General features: G+C 39.1%; 1 pseudogene; it reads right to left on the bottom strand.

The window, feature by feature from the left end:
• The window catches only part of LOC102815259, a 43,989-nt pseudogene extending 31,325 nt beyond the window's left edge, over positions 1 to 12,664 (bottom strand).
• Between the last annotated feature and the right edge of the window lie 4,269 nt (positions 12,665 to 16,933).

Raw genomic sequence — 16,933 nt, 5'->3', positions numbered from 1 at the left:
TAACATGGATGAACCTTGAGGACATTATGTTGAGTGAAATTAGTCAGTCACAAAAGGAGAAATACTGCATAGGACTAGTACTGTAAAAGACTAAGAGAAAGAACCCATACTAAAAGGGGGGATGGATTCTTTGCTGGTTACTGGGATGTGGGGGAGGGGGAGGGGGATCAAGGTGGAGCACAGGGTAGGGAATCGATACAGGATAGTTTGGTTGCTGGGGAGGGGGCCAGTGCACAAGAAACGGTAGGGGAATGGAAGAACAAGGCAGATGGGAAAACAATTAGGCAGGCTTGCATGGGCTGAGTGGGACAGAAGTAAAGAATGATGTATGCACAACCTTGGAACAACAAGGCACTGGGATACAGGGATTGAGACATAGTTGGAATGGGCAAAAGGGGAGAAATAATGTTAAGATGCTTGGCTGTCTTTTGAATCATGGTTTCCCTGGCATACCATTATAAAATAGACAGTTGAGGAGGAGAGAAAGGAATAGCCAGAAATATCACTATAGAAAGCTTGTAAGTCTGTCTTCTGCCTAAAACTGATTGGAATACCTTAAATGGGGCTACAACATGCCCAGTGAAGGAGGCTTCCTGGGGAGCCTCTGTATTATATAAGATCAAAGGTGGAATCCTGAACCCCATCCAGAATCTTCTGAGGTGGGACATTTCCACTTGAAAGGACAAGCAGACCAGCCTGGAGCAGCTAGAAGAACAGAAGATACTTCTTGAAAGAAAAACCAACAGGAAAAATAAAAACAATAAAGACAGTCCGACTGACTACTGTAACAAGGACAAGCAAGTTGCTCACCCAGCAGACATCAAGGCAAACATTCAGGTCCCCTCACGGCAAAACCCTTTCAAGGCTAAGACTTACTGGGAATACACGAACAGACACGTGCTCTGACTGGTGACCATATTGGTCACCAATAAGGGGAAGGAAATGAGGGAAAAACAGCAATGAAGCTGTGATCTAAGTCTGATCACGTTCAATGGACTCCTGTGAACCTGGGTGGAGACCTCGTTGGCCAGTGGTATGGCAAGACCTGGACTCCTGGGCCCAGAGACAGTGACATACCCACAGAAGATTAGAGTGGAGAGTGGAGCATCCAGCTGATAAGAAGTGATGGCATATGCACATCTTGCAGATAATACCCACTTGACCTGGCTTCAATGGCTGCATGATCAGAACTCGACTAGAAGAAGAGGAAAAGAAAGAGTAATCTGATTCAATTTGATGAACTTGACCTATACCTATGGATGCAGTAGCTCAAAAGAGGAAACAAATCTTCTTAGCGAGGATCGTTCCTACCCTGTCAGTACACAGTGTAGACAGGCATGGGCAACTTGGACATTGGCTACCCAAAATGAAGCTACAAAGGCAAGAAGTGACTGGCTTAGAAGCTTTCAAGAGGGAGCTTGGTGGATACAGAGAGTATGGAGGAAGGTAGAATCTCCACTATGTAGTATCCAGTCTGTTTGGATGGGGCTGATGAAAGGATAGGACTCTTGAGGTACAAAAGTGAATAATTGTTGTCAGGACTGACTGTGAGGGTTGGAAATGTAAAGGTAGATGTTTAGTAGCAAAAGCGGGAGTGGTTGACTTTGCAGTCCAGGAGTGGAGGTCCCAGGGACCATCAAGGGAGAAGAGTGGAATGTGGGACCCTACCCAGAGATACCGTGATGCCAGAGATGGAGGCAAAGACGAGGATGTGGAGAGGTGGAGTGGCTAGGAACTCTAGACCCAGAGAGGGAGGGGGCTGTGTTCTCCCTTGTAAAACTATCACATAATTCACAATAAAATCTTAAAAAAAATAAATCAGTAAAGATTATAACCTTGGAAACCCTATGGGGCAGTTTTACTAAACTGATGGAGAACATATGAACTCAAGAAAGCAAGAGTATGTAGATGAAGTAATTCTTTAGTATCTACATACTACTCTGAGCCAAAATATTAACTGGTATTGCTTTGATGTCCATGTAGCAGATAACACCTTGTTAACAATGTCTTTTCATAATAAGGAGACTTGAATTGATTCCTGTAGCTTTGTTGTCCTAAGCATAGCTTCATTATTTATATTCTGTTTAAAAGGTGGTATTATTACTCTTTAATATTTCATGTCATTGTGCATCTCTTCTCATTCTCTCATTTGTTCTCATTGTAAATTTCTGTTCACTCTCTCATTTCGGTAATTAAATTAACCCAAGTTGTTGCCAGTTATCTTGACTCTGTCTTCCCAGAATAAAAACATTGAAATGAACACTTTTCCATATGTAAAATATAGAAAGGAATTACTCTGCTACTTTTACATATGTAAAATCTTAATGAAGAATTAAATTACTTTCAAGATTATAAAAGTGCCAACCTGTATTCTTTTATTAAACACTTTAAAAAATGTATACATATATGAAAGACATCCAAATTATAAATGCCTAGGAATCTGGATTGTGGACATATTGTTGTTGTTAAGTGCCATCGAGTCTGTTCAACTCAGCAATAGGGTTCCAAGGAGTTGCTGATGGGTTTGAACTGCTGACCTTTTGGTTAGCAGTCCTGTGCTTATTCTCTAGTACCACACCAGGACTCCCATGGTCATATTAAGTCTCTTAAATATAATTTTAATAGTTATGTAACTTGAACATTGTGATACCTTTTAAGTAGTATGTCATAGGAGAATTCTTGTGTTAGCTGAGTGGTTCCCTCGGGAGGTTTTTGCATTTTGTTTTCCAAAATAATAATCATTTATAGAATTCAAATTCTAGAAAAATGTAAAGACTAATAATTTCAGAAGCACGATCGGAGCTGCACAGCAAGTCCATATGCTGCTTAGCTATAATTACATTTTAATAATTATTTTTATTTTGGGGGAAGAACTATGGGTAATCTCCAAGAGAGTGCAGCTAATTTTCTCAATAATAAGAAGGAACTTTTTACTTTTTCTTATTTTGAACAGTTGAATATATTTATCTTGTATCATAGCATCAACTGGATGAAGTTATTCTGGAGCCTTCTGTAAAATTTAAATGAATATTTGCGTCAGATGGGGTGATTACACTGCCCCCCCTTTTTTTTGGTTATTCCCATATATGGATTTGTTGCCACAGGCATGCTAATTTTGCCATCTCCTACACAGGACTTGCTCCTTTCTGCTTCAGTTCTTATGCACAAAATCATTCCCTCCTTTTGCAGTATTCACTTTTCTTTCCTTTTCATTTCCTTTTCTTCTTTTAAAACTGGCATCTCTAATTATTTAGAGTAGAAATTCTTTCATGGTTTACTCCATATTACGTTTTTCTGTATTTTACCTTCGTATTTAACATATGGAGTCCTGGTATGGCACTGTGGGTTACTGCACTGGACTGCAAAGTCATTTGAACAGCAAAGTTGGCAGTTCAAGCTCATCAGCCACTTCTTGGAAGCCCAGTATAGGGTCGTAAATGACTCGAAGGCATTTAATAAGCTCTGGTAGCGTAGTGGTTACGAATTGGGCTGCGAACCTTAAGGTCAGCAGTTTGAAACTACCAGCCGCTCCGCGGGAGAAAGATGAGGCTTTCTACTCCCATAAAGATTTACACCCTTGGAAACCCTGTACAGGGTCGCTATGGGTTGGAACCGACTCGACAGCACTTCACAACAACAACAACAACAATATAACAGGATCAACAAATGAGAGTTGTATTTCTATACCATTTCATTTAATTAGCATAGCTATTCTGTAAATTATTTCCATTTTACAGATGAAACTAAATAAATTCCCTCAATTACACTATTTATTTTAGTGATGCTGGAATTTGAAGTTTAGTACTATGTAAAGAGCAATGTTTTAAAACTGAGAAATAGGACTGCAAACCAGTTTGTTCCAGCTTGACCCTTCCCCTCCCCTTGAGAATTTGCATTCCCACCTCACATATAATGAATCAGAATATTTAACAAGATCCATAAGAATTCTGTGAGGATCTTGTTAACATACAGAATCTGATTCTTTGTCACTTGGGTGGAAATGCAGATTTTCAGCAGGGGTCAAATGGAAATTAAACATTTCAAAGCCCTGGTTTCTTTACACTGAATCTTGTCCACTATCTCCCTTGGAAGGACAACTGATGATGCAGTGGGTTAAGCATGGTAACTGAAATGTTGATGGTTTGAACCCACCAGGTGGAGCAGTTCAATTTATCCTGTCAGGGTCACTATGAGTCAGAATCGACCTGATGGCCTTGGGTTTTCTATAATCTGGATCCTGGGTTCTTTGCTGTATGTATGTATTATGAGTGTTTTCTCTCAGTCTGTGACTTGCCTTTTCCTTTTCTTAATTTTGTCTTTCAGCGCAGAAGTTTTAAATTTTGATAAAAGTCTGTTTTATTAATTTTTCCTTTTATTGTTTTTGTGTCCTTAAAATTTTTTTGCTCACCACAAGGTTTCAAAGATTTCCTTTTCGTTTGATTCTAGAAGCTTTATAGTTGTTGTTCAGTGTCGTCAAGTCGATTCCGTCAAGTTAAATGCCATCAAGTCGACCATGTATAGGGTTTCCAAGGAGCAGCTGGTGAGCTTGAACCACCGACCTTGCAGTTCAAACAACTTTGCAGTCTGAGGCATTAGTATTAGCCTATATATTGAGGTCTGTGATTTTAAGTTAATTTTTGTGTTTGGATAAGAGATGAGGTTGGATCATTTATTTTTAATATGAATATCCAGTTCTTAATTGAAAATATTTCCCTTTTCCTATTGGATGTTTATGTTTTTAAAAAAGTAATTGACATATATGTGTGGGTTCATCTTTTTTTTTAAATGTTTTATTCTGAATTGTGTGATAGTTTACATGGGAGAACATTATGTGATAGTTTACATGGGAGAACATTAGCTTTACATTCATCCTATCATGGTTTCATTGCCATGGTTACAATCCCCTCTGTGCATCATCAACCAACCAAAGGGTATACCCCACAAGCCTGCCCCTTGGTTGTCAGCACACAGCCCCTCTCCCTCTCTGGGTCTAGAGTCCCTAGGTGCTCTGTCTCTCCACATCATTATCTCTGCCTCCATCTCTGGTGTCGCTGTTTTCTCTGGGTAGGGTTCTGCATTCCGCTCTTCTCCCTTGATGGTTCCAGGGACCTCTGCTCCTGGACTGCAAAGTTAACTACTCCCCTCCTTTTGCTACAAAATGTCTACCTTTACATTTCTAACCCTCACAGTCAGTGTGTGTCTAATTTTGGACTCCCTGTTCTGTTCTCTTCATACTTATGTTGTATGCCAATATAATACTCTCTGATTTGTTTTTAATAATAAGTGTAGATTTGATTTATATACTCCATACCCAACATAATTTTGAAAATAGAAATAAAATTGTCATATAAATTAATCTGTTGACATCATTGCTTCTGTGTGTATGTGTGATGTTTGTTTTTTGGTTTTTGCTTTCAGAGATGCTGCTATTTATGAGAGTTGTGTTGTTGGTACAACAGAACTTCAAAAAGTTCATGGAAAAATGGAATGGAAAGAGAATTTGTTTCCATGAACGTTTTCGTTTTTTATTGTGAATTGAGTGATGGTTTTACTTGGGAGAACATTGGTTTTACACTATCGTTTCATTGCAATGATTATAGTCTCCTCCATTCAACAGTATTTACTTCTACTCTCTCTGTTTTTTTTTTTGTCAGGGGGGGAGCATATACACAAAAATACTCAGAAACATATAGTCATTTAAACAACCAAAGGGCACATTCTGTAAGCCTGCCTCCTGGACACAGCACTGTTTTTCTCTTTCCATGAGTCTAGAGTCCTCATCTGCTCTTTCCTTGTCGCTGTTTCTCTGGATATGGTCCCTCATTCCACTTTCCATGAACTTTTTGAAGCCCCATGTATTTTCCAGGGTGAATATTGCATGTATTAAGGAGTACTTTCAGCAGGCCAGAGGGAATTAGGCAGCATTTAATGTTCTTCCTCTGGTATTCTTCATTTGATAGTAGTAGTAGTAAACAACTCTCGGTTCTAGTAGTATAACATGTTTTTGAAAATGTCAGCAAACTGGGGCTAAAAGTGTGTGCCCAAAATCACGTGTTTAAATAGTAAAACTGAAAAATATTCTAATATTTTTCAGTTACTTTAAGATCATGTGTTTCTTTTCTTCCCTGTCCTATATCTCTTATAACAGAGGCATCCTAGCTTTGCCTAAAGCAGTCTTTTGTGTAAACATTTGAAGAACTCATGTAACATTATGGACCCCTGGAAGTGCAGTGGTTAAAGTACTCAGCTGCTAACTGAAAGTCAGGCTCACCAGCCACTCCATGGGAAAAAATGTGGCATTCTGCTTCTATAGAAAGCGACAGCCTTGGAAACCTTATGGGGCAGTTCTACTCTAGTCCTTAGCCTCACTGTGAGTCAGAATCTACTTGATGACAATGGGTTTTTATAACACTGGTTGTCAAAAGTGTAGTGCGTACTTATTAGGAACCTGTTAAATTGAAGTAAGAAAAAATGTTAAATACAGATTGCATTAATTTAGTTTTTGATTGTCATGTAAGTGAGTTAAAAAAATATATTATTGAATGCCATTCTTGATTATAGAATAGCAGCCAGATGCTTTTATCTTTTTGTTTTTGTTCTTTAATCACTTCAATTTAGAGTTAGGATGATATGAAAAAAGGTAAATGTAGCACATTCAGTTATTTATTGATTTTTATTTCATGTGTAGCTATAGTTCACCTAAACTATATTTTCCTAAGTAGGAATTTTATCTTCTTTATTTTGTAATCCCTTTTCTTCATTGTTTTACATACTAGAAATGTTGGTGGATCTTGATAATTCATTTTAATTAATTTGTTTTGGTGAATTAAACCCTATACAAGCTCGCTGTGGGTGGAACCGACTTGACAGCACTTAACAATAACAATGCAATAGTAAGAGGTAGTTGGGTCCTGATGTGGCGCTGCAGTATAAGTACTGGTCTGCTACCCAGAAAGTTCAGATCCACCCGGTACCTTGTGGAAACCTTTTACAGGGACGCTGAGTTGGAACCAACTTGACGGTACTCAACAACAACGTGTACTTTGTCTTCCTATTGAGCTTTCGTTTCTTCTTTGAAAGATGTTTCCAAGGTTTGCACTTGACTTAATTTAGAATTTTAGAAAACAGGTAGAGGTGCTGGTTAAGAGTCTTTTTTGAGCACACCAGTGTTTTCTCTTTTAAAGTTGTTGATAGAGACTGACTGTGGTCAAGTGCCTCCGGAGGGAGGCTTGGTCATTGCTTGCTTGTCTTTACTACTGTATTTGCCTCATAAAGACTGCAGTAGATTACAAGATCAGGCTGTTGCTGTTGATTGCCGGCAAGTTGGTTCCCACTCATGCTCATCAGGCAGACAAATGAAAATGTCAGTCAGCTGCTCAAATAGATATTTTTAGGTAGTTCTCTCCTCTTAGCAGTAATCATGCAGTTGACCACAAATCCTTCATTTGATATAGTGGGTGTGAAGAAATAAAGCAGGAGTTCCAGAGGAAGCACCTTGGATAGTAAGTGCCAAACAGAAATTGAGTTGAGATCACATTTCTGATTAAACATTTTTTTCCTCGTATGATTCCAGTACAAACCTGCTCATACATGTTTACATGATATATTGTATTTAGTAAAATTGAAACCTATTATGCTATTGTTTCTTCTTATATTTTATATTCTAGATCTGACATTGATTTCACGTATGTGAATTCATTTTAAATTTATTGAAATTAACTTGGTTTCCTTGTTCAAAATTAGCCTGTTTGGGTTAGAAATGACTAAAAGAGTATATATATCCATTTAGGGCTCTTTGGTTCAGCAGTAGGAAGCTTTGGCTCAATGTAAAAATAACTTACTGGAATGATAAGCTCACACTCTTAGGTAGAAGCTGAACTAAGATTTAAAAACTATAGTCACAAGCACCTCCAGGGGTTCTAGAGAGCAGGAAGCAATTCCTATGGTATCACCTTTAGGATAGATAGTTCTTCAGTAATGTTTTTCTGTTTGTGCAACCACTCTGCTCATATTCCTATTTCTTAGACTGAGAGAGAGGGATTAATTGTCTTAGCTTGGAGGGAGAAGGATAGATGATGCCAGGATTGCATGCATGATGGGTGCTTTCTTCAGAGGAAGATTAAGGTGCTGCCAGCTATCAGAAGAAGGGCAAATAGGTCTGTAAAGATTTTTTAAAAATTCATCCACTAATGCTATAGTTTTTAGGTTGGTACAGCATTTGGTACAGCATTTCCTTACTCGTATAGTAGAGCATGAACTAATTCTTGGATGAACCAAATCTTTTCAGCCTTTATAGATTTGCTTTGTTTTTTTTTAAACTTTTTATTGTGAATTGAGTAAAGAGTTGCAGAGCAGATTATCAGTCCTATATTATATATTAACAATATTTACCTCTGTTCACTTTGATTCTTGTGCACCTCCCTGTATCTCCACTACTTTTATATTTCCTGTGTCATTCTCCCTCTTGTTGTATATTGCCTTCCACATCACACAAGTTAACATTGTGTCTACACTCTGCTGTGGCCCTATAGGATAAACACTGCCCTTTTATGACTGGCTAATTTTACTCAGCATAATGTCTGCTAGGCTCATTCATGTTATGAGATAATTTTTGTAGATTTATCATTATTCTTCAGTGTTGCATGGTATTCCATTGTGTGTTTGTACCAGTTGATTTTCTCTGTGCTACTCTCATTCTCTTTACTGCATATAACCAATTTACGCTCATTGTAATTATTGATAAGTATGAATTGATTGCTGTCATTATGCTATGTGCTTTTTTGTGGTGTTGCTTTTTTGTTCCACACACGTTTCTGCTCTGAGTTCATTTTGTTTGTAGGTTGTCTTTTCATTTGTTTTATTGCTGTTGTTTCATTATTTACTGAATATTTCTGATTTTCTTTTTATTTTAATGTGAAGGTATATTAAATTTCTTTGAAGTTACCCTGCAGCTTATTGTTTTTTCCCTATTTAAAACAGTTTATTTTATCTATAAATATACTTGACTTCCTTGCCATTTGGAACTTTGGCATCTACACTGTTCCCCCTATTTTCAGTCTTATAGATTAGTTTTACTTTGGATACTTTTATATCTGGATTCAGTTCTGGGCAGTGTTGTCATGTATGTTAATCTCAGGTTGTCTGGTGGTGTTGATTCTCAGTTCAAGGAATACCCTTTAATATATTTTGGAAACTTGATCTGGTTATTTTAATTTTTGTTTATATAAAAATGTCCTAATTTCACTGTCATATTTGAGGTAAAGCTTTGCTGGGTATATGATTCTTGGCTGGCAATATATTTCTTTCAGGATTTTGCCTATGTTGTTGCATTGTCTCCTTGCTTTCATGGTTTCTGCTGAAATATCAGAGTTTAGTGTTATTGGCTCTCCTTTGTAGGTAACTCTTCATTTTTCCTGAGCTACTCTCAGGATTTTTTTCCTCGTCTTTGATTTTGGGAAATTTTATTTTGATACGCCTTGGTGATTTGGGAGGGGGGGAGGGGGGAGCATCTATCCTGTTTAGGGTTTGTTCAGCTTCTTGATCGTTTCATCTTTTGTGATGTTAGGGAAGTTTTCTTTCAGCAACTGTTTGACAGTTTTCTCCATGCTTGCTATTGGCTCTCCTATTCTGGAATTCCGATCACCCATGAGTTATATCTCTTCAAGGTGTCTCACCTAAATGACTTTCTTCCGGTTTTTTTGTTCTTTTTTTCAGATTGATCTAGCTTACTTATAATGAGAGATTTATCCTCAAGGCTACTAATTCGGGTTTCTATTGATTCATTTCTACTCCTTTGCCCTTTCAATACATTATCCATTTCTGAGATCTAAGTATTAATCTTCTGGCTTTGTCTTATTTCAAAATTTGCATTTATCTTGCCTGTTTGCTCTTGTAGTGTTTTCCTAAATTTTTCCAAATTTTTTGTTGTTGTTGTCTCCTTGCTTTCCTCAATCTTTCTGTCAATCTATTGAAGATATCTATATCATTCTTCAGATTCTTTCTCAGATGGTTCCATTACCTTTTCTTCCTCAGAAACATATTCTGGCTCTGCATTTTGATCATTTGTTTGAGCTGCTCTCTTGTTTCTTCAAAACTGCGTGAAAAACTTCAAGATGGTCGTGCCATGTGTGTTCACCAATAGTCTTCTTTTGCCTCCTCTTCTCAGCTTCTCATCCCAGTACATCAGGGGTGGGGAACATATCAGGTCTTTGAAATTATTTGGTCTGGCCCTGCCAAGGTGACTGTAGTTCCAACCATCTAAATATAGCATGTTAGTTTTTAAGTTGATAATATTGTATGCCTCCCAAATGGTGCTATAAATATCCAAATTGTTGCTGTTAGGTGCCATCAAGTCGGTTCTGACTCAGTAGCAATCTTATGCACATGAATGAAACACTGCCTGATCCTGGGCCAACCTCACTACTGTTGCCACGCTTGAGTTCATCGATGCTGCTACTTGGCCAATCCATCTCATTGGGGGTCTTCCTCTTTTTCTCTGACCCTCCATCTTACCAAACATGATATCCTTCTCCATTGACTGGTCCCTCCTGACAATATGTCCAAAGTATGAGAGACGAAGTTTGGCCATCTTGGCCTCGAAGGAGCACTCTGGCTGCACTTCTTCCAAAACGGATCTATTGGTTCTTTTGGCAGCCCATGGCACTTTCAATATTCTCCTCCAACAACATAACACAAAAGTATCAATTCTTCTATGGTCTTCATTATTCACTGTCCAGCTTTCGCATGCATATGACGTTATTGAAAATACCATGGCTTGGGTCATGTGCACCTTAGTCCTCAAGCTGACATCTTTGCTCTTCAACACTTTAAAAAGGTTTTATGCAGCAGATTTGCCTAATGGCCGTTGGCAAAATAAAGTTTCCCCACCCCTGCAGTAGGTATTCAGTCTACTTTTCTAACCTTTCCCTCTGAAGTTCAGGCTTCAAGGATTGTCCTCTCTGTTGTATCTTTTTTTTTTTTTTTCCCCCAACTGTTTATTGTGAATTTAGTGAAGGTTTACAGACAAGATTATCAGCTTTACATTAAACAAATTATATACTTTCTTTCATCTCAATGATACAATCTCCCTCTGCAATAACAGTTATCTTACTTACTTCCTGGCTCCCTATTTTCCTGTATCTTTCTTGAGAGGGTCTGTATAGCATGTCTTCCTAGTTCTCTGTATTGTCGGAAATCAATATAGTATTCAAAAAATGTCAGTGATGACTTGTCTGCTTTACAACCTAATTGTTTCTCCTTTGTATTTATATCCTTAGTTGAAAAATAATTTTACATTATATAAGCTTAATTACTTTTATGGCACTTAACAACAACAGACTAGTTTGCAGGAGCCATGGTGGCACAGTGGTTAAGTGCTCAACTGCTACCCAGAGTAACCAGTTTGAACTCACCAGAAGCTCTATGGGAGAGAGATGTTTGGCAATGTACTTTTTTGTGTGTGTGGCTGGATAGTGTACTTTATTGATGTACATGACAAGACTGGGCTCTCTGAGCCTCTCCCCTTCTCCAGGGGGTCTGGACAGAAACTGAGGATGGGAGCATCTCAGAGTGTTGGGGGGTTAGGGTTGGGGTAAGGACTATCAGCAGCTGAGGGCCTCTCTCTTCCTCTAGTGCTGTTGCTGGGGCTGGTGGTCCAGAGGGCTCTTATTCTTTGGAGGCCATGTGGACCATAAGATCCACCACCCTGTTGCTATAGCTGATTCATTGTCATGTCAGGAAATGAGCTTGACAAACTGGTCATTGAGGGCAATGCCAGCCCCAGCATCAAAGGTGGAAGAGTGGGTGTCACTGTTAAAGTCACAGGAGATGACCTGGTCTTCAGTGTAACCCAGGATGCCTTTTAGTGGTTCATCTGATGCCTGCTTCACCACCTTCTTGATGTCATCATATTTGGCAGCTTTCTCCAGGTGGCAGGTCAGGTCCACGACAGACAGGTTGGTAGTGGGGACATGGAAGGCCATGCCAGTGAGTTTCCCATTCAGTTCAGGGATGACCTTGCCCACAGCCTTGGCAGTACTGGTAGATTCAGGGATGATGTTCTGGGCAGCCCCATGGCCATCACACCACAGTTTCCCAGATGGGCCATCCACAGTCTTCTGGGTGGAGTGATGGCATGGACTGTGGTCATGAGTCTCTCCATGATGCTAAAATTGTCATGGATGACCTTGGCCAGGGGGGCCAAACAGTTGGTGATGCAGGAGGCATTGCTAACAATCTTGAGGGAGTTGTCATACTTCTCATGGTTCATGCCTATCACAAACATGGGGGCATCAGCAGAAGGGGCAGAGATGATTACCCTTTTGACACCACCCTTCAAATGAGCTCCAGCCTTCTCCAAAATTGTGAAGACACCAATGGGCTCAACAACATATTCAGCACCAGTATCACCCCACTTGAGGTTGGCAGGATCTCGCTCCTGGAAGATAGATATGAACTTCCCATTGATGATAAGTTTTTCGTTCTCAGTGTTGACAGTGCCATTGAACTTGCCATGGGTGGAATCATACTGGAACATGTATACCATGTAGTGGAAGTCAATGAAAGGGTCGTTGATGGCAACAACCTCCACTTTGCCAGAGTTAACAGCAGCCCTGGTGACCAGGCGCCCAATACGGCCAAATCTGTTGACTCCGACCTTCACCATCTTGTCTCAGGGATGCGGCTGGGACTGCAAGAGAAGCTGCGGCTGCCTGTTGAATGGGGAGGAGCTGGCACTCTACTTTTTTAAAAAGATTTGTTGTTCTTAAGTGCTGTCAAGTTGGTTCCAACTTCTAGTGACCTTTTGTACAAAGTGAAACACTGCCTGGTCCTCTACTATCCTCACAATTATTACTGTTTTATCCCATTGTTGTAGCAACTGTCTCATCGTGTTGTTGAGGGTCTTCCTCTTTTTCACTGGCCCTCTCCTTTACCAATCTTGCTATCTTACTCCATGGACTGGTCCTTCCAGATAACAGATCTGAAATATGTGACATGAAACCTCACCATTCTCATTTCTAAAGAGCATTCTAACTGTACTTCTTACAGCACAGATTTGTTCATTTTTCTAGCAGTCCATGGCACATTTAATAGTCTTCACCAACATCATGGGCTAGGATTCATGGCCTTGGAAACCCTATGGGGAAGTTCTGCTCTGTTGTACAGGGTAGCTATGAGTTGGAATTGACTTGACAGTGGTGGGTTTGGCTTTTTGGTATATAGTTGGGTTTGTGTATGTAGTTCATTGTGTCTTGAAATGGGAGATCTGAAATTCAGTCCTCCCTTGTTAGTGATGTATCTTAGAACAAGTTACTTAAATCCATTTGACCTCTATTGCTTTATTATACCATAAGGTATCTGCTTGCTTGAAGATGACTGTTTAGCTCTTTGTTGGTTTCTAACTTCTTAAGAAACATTTGTTATATTCCTAGTACTGTTTTAGTTGTGGGAAATACCCTCTTGAACATAGCAAACTCCTTTTTCATTATGTAACTGAAATTCTACTTGAGAATACAAACAAGCAGCAAATAAATTGACAGTATGGTTGTCAAAGTAAGAACTGTGACGAAGAATAAAGCAAGTAAAAAGAATAGGAGTTGGGCTAGGCACTTTGCTATTTTGCAATTATCGCTTATAGGTCAGTGAAGATCTCTTTGATAATATAGTTTCGGTAGAGACCCGAAGAAGTGAGGTAGAAAGCCCTGGGGAAGAATGTTTTGATCAGAGAACAGCAAGTATAAGAGCCCTGTGGAAATTGCTTGACATGTTAAAAGCAATTGCATGGAGGCTGGTGTGGCTGGTGCAGCATAAACAAGCAGCAAGTTATTTCACTTCACTGAACTTTAATGTTCTTATCTTGAAAATGGGGGTAACTGGAATTATATATAGGGAGATTATGATGATTACTTGAGGTAATGCATTTAGAGCAATTAGTAATGCATCTTTAGAATATACATTTGAGCATGTTCCGGTCATGCACAGATCCTTTATTGACATCTTGCTCAGAAGTCAAGAAGTCTACTTTTTACTTGCCTGGCTGTTCATCTTCCTTCTGTACAGTTTTCTCCTTGTTTACCATACTTTCTCCAAACTGACCTTAAGCCTCTTCTTACCTTGGACTTCTGTGGCTTGGCGCCTTCTTCCCCAGCAGCATTTTCAACATTATTCCACAAAGAGGCCTTGTGTGATGTATTTGTTCGGGCATAGAGCTGTGGTTTTAATAGAGCCAAATAAACAGAGGCTTAAATAATGAGGGAAATTTTTTTTTCCCTCTTTTATGTGATATAGAAGATAGGTGATCCAGAACTTGAATGGCATTACTGTTCTAAGACAAGTAAAAATGGTTAAGTTATGTCTTCATATCTCAATTGTTGTTGTTAGGTGCCATCGAGTTGGTACTGACTCATAGGGACCCTATGCACAACAGAATGAAAAACTGCCTGGTCCTGAGCCAACCTCATAATCCTTGCTACACTTGAGCCAATCATCACTGTCACCACTGTGCCAATTCATCTCCTTGGGGGTCTTCCTCTTTTGTCTTTTACCCTCCATTTTAGCAAACATGATATCCTTCTCCATTGACTGGGCCCTCCTGATAAAAGTGTCTGATGTATGAAAGATGAAGTCTGGCCACCCTGGTTTCCAAGGATTACTCTGGCTATATTTCTTCCAATACAGATCTATTTCTTCTTTTTGCAGCCCATGATACTTTCAATATTCTCCTCCAATACCATAACTCAAGTGCATCAATTGTTCTACTGTCTTTCTTATTCACTAGCCAACATTCTCATGCATATGAGGTTATTGAAAACACCATGGCTTGGTTCAGGCGCACCTTAGTCCTCCAGTTGACATCTTGTGCAGCAGATTTGCCCAATGTAATACGTCGTTTGATTTCTTGACTGCTGCTTCCAAGAGTGTTGATGGCTGATCTGAGCAAAATGAAGTCTTTGACAACTTTAATCTTTTCTCCAAATATATGGATGTTACTTATTGGTGCAGTGGTGAGGATTTTTGTTTCCTTTTTATTGAGGTGCTACCCATACCAAAGGCTGTGGTCTTTGATCTTCATCAGTAAATATTGTACGTCCTCTGCATTTTCAACAAGCAAGGTTATATCATCTGCATATTGCAAGTTGTTAATGAGTGTTTCCAGTTCTGATGCCACGTTTTTTCTTCTTATAATCCAGCTTTTCGGATTATTTTCTCAGCATACAGGCTTAGTAAGTATGGCGAAAGAATGCAACCCTGGCACACACCTTTCCTCATTTTAAACCAAAGTGTTTCTTTGTTTTGTTTGAACAACTGCCTGTTGATGTGTATATATAGGTTCCTCATGAGCACAAGTAAGTGTTCCGGAATACTCATACTTCGTAATGTTGTCCATAGCTTTTGTCGTGCTTCACATAATCAAAAGCCGTTGTGTAGTAAATAAAGCACGGGTCAACATCTTTCTGGTATTCTCTGCTTTTAGCCAAGATCCCTATGATGTCAGTAATGACATCTCTCGTTTCATGTTCTCCTCTGAATCTGGCTTGAACCTCTGGAAATTTTCTATTAATGTATCATTGCAGCTGGTTTTGTATTAACTTTAGTGACACTTGACTTACATGAAATATTAGTGATATTGTATGATGATTTCTGTATTCCGTCATGTCACCTCTCTTTGGAATGGCACAGATATGGATCTCTTCCATTCAGTCAGCCAAGTAAAATTGTCTTATACATTTCTTGGCATATATGAGTGAGTGCCTCCACTGCCTCCAGTTTGTAATCCATCGATTCCCAGTGCCTTGTTCTTTGCCTTCAGTGCACCTGTGACTTCTTTCAGGATCATTAGCTTTTGGTCATATGCTACCTCTTGAAATGGGTCAACCATTTCTTTTTGATGCTATAACTTTGTGTATTCCTTCCATCTTCTATTGATGCTGCCTGAATCATTCAGTATTGTGTCCATAGAATTCTTCAATGCTACAAGTCAAGTCTTAAGTTTTTTCTTAGGTTTCCTCAGTTTGGGAAATGCTGAGCATGTTCTTTCCTTTTGGTTTTCTAATTCCAGATCTTTGCACATTTCGTTATACTATTTAACTTTGTCTTCTTGAGCTGACCTTTGAAATTCTCTGTTCTGCTCTTGTACCTCCTCACTTCTTCCATTTGTTTTAGCATCTCTACACTGGAGAGCAAGTTTCAGAATCTCTTCTGACATCCATTTGGGTCTTTTCCTTCTTTCTTGTTTTCTTAATGACTTTCTCCTTTCTTCCAGTATGATGTTCTTGATGACATCCCACAACTCTTCTGGTCTTTGGTCTTTTGTGTCTAATGCATCCAATATATTCTTCAGATGATCTCTAAATTCAGAGGGGGGTGGAATATATTCAAGGTCATATGTTGACTCTTGTGGACTTGTTTTAATTTTCTTCAACCTCACGCTGAACTTGCATATGAGCAACTGATAGTCTGTTCCACAGTCTGCCCCTGGCCCTGTTTTGGCTGATGATATGGAGTTTTCCCCCCACAAATGTAGTCAGTTTGATTTCCATTTGTTTAGTCGTCTTTTATGCTGTGTAAAGAAGGTATATCAATGCAGAAGTCTTTGGTCTTGCAAAATTCTATCTTGGAACCTCCAGTACTGTTTCTGTCACCAAGGCCATATTTTCCAATTGCTGATGCCTTTCTGTTTGTCTCCAGTCTTTGCATTCCAATCACCAGTAATTATCAGTACATCTTGATTGCATGTTTCATTAATTTCATACTGAAAAAGTTGATAGAATTCTTCTGTTTCATCATCACTGGCTTTAGTGGTTGGTGCATAAATTTCAATAATAGTGGTATTAACTGGTCTTCCTTAAAGGCGTATGGATATAATCCTATCACAGACAACATTGTACTTTAATATAGATCTTGACGTGTTCTCTTTGATGAATTAATACCATTC

Source organism: Chrysochloris asiatica, unplaced genomic scaffold, assembly GCF_000296735.1.
Source record: "Chrysochloris asiatica unplaced genomic scaffold, ChrAsi1.0 scaffold00170, whole genome shotgun sequence".
NCBI classification, from domain to species: Eukaryota; Metazoa; Chordata; class Mammalia; order Afrosoricida; family Chrysochloridae; genus Chrysochloris; species Chrysochloris asiatica.
The sequence above is the reverse complement of the archived record's forward strand: the minus strand, read 5'-3'. Positions and strand labels throughout refer to the sequence as shown.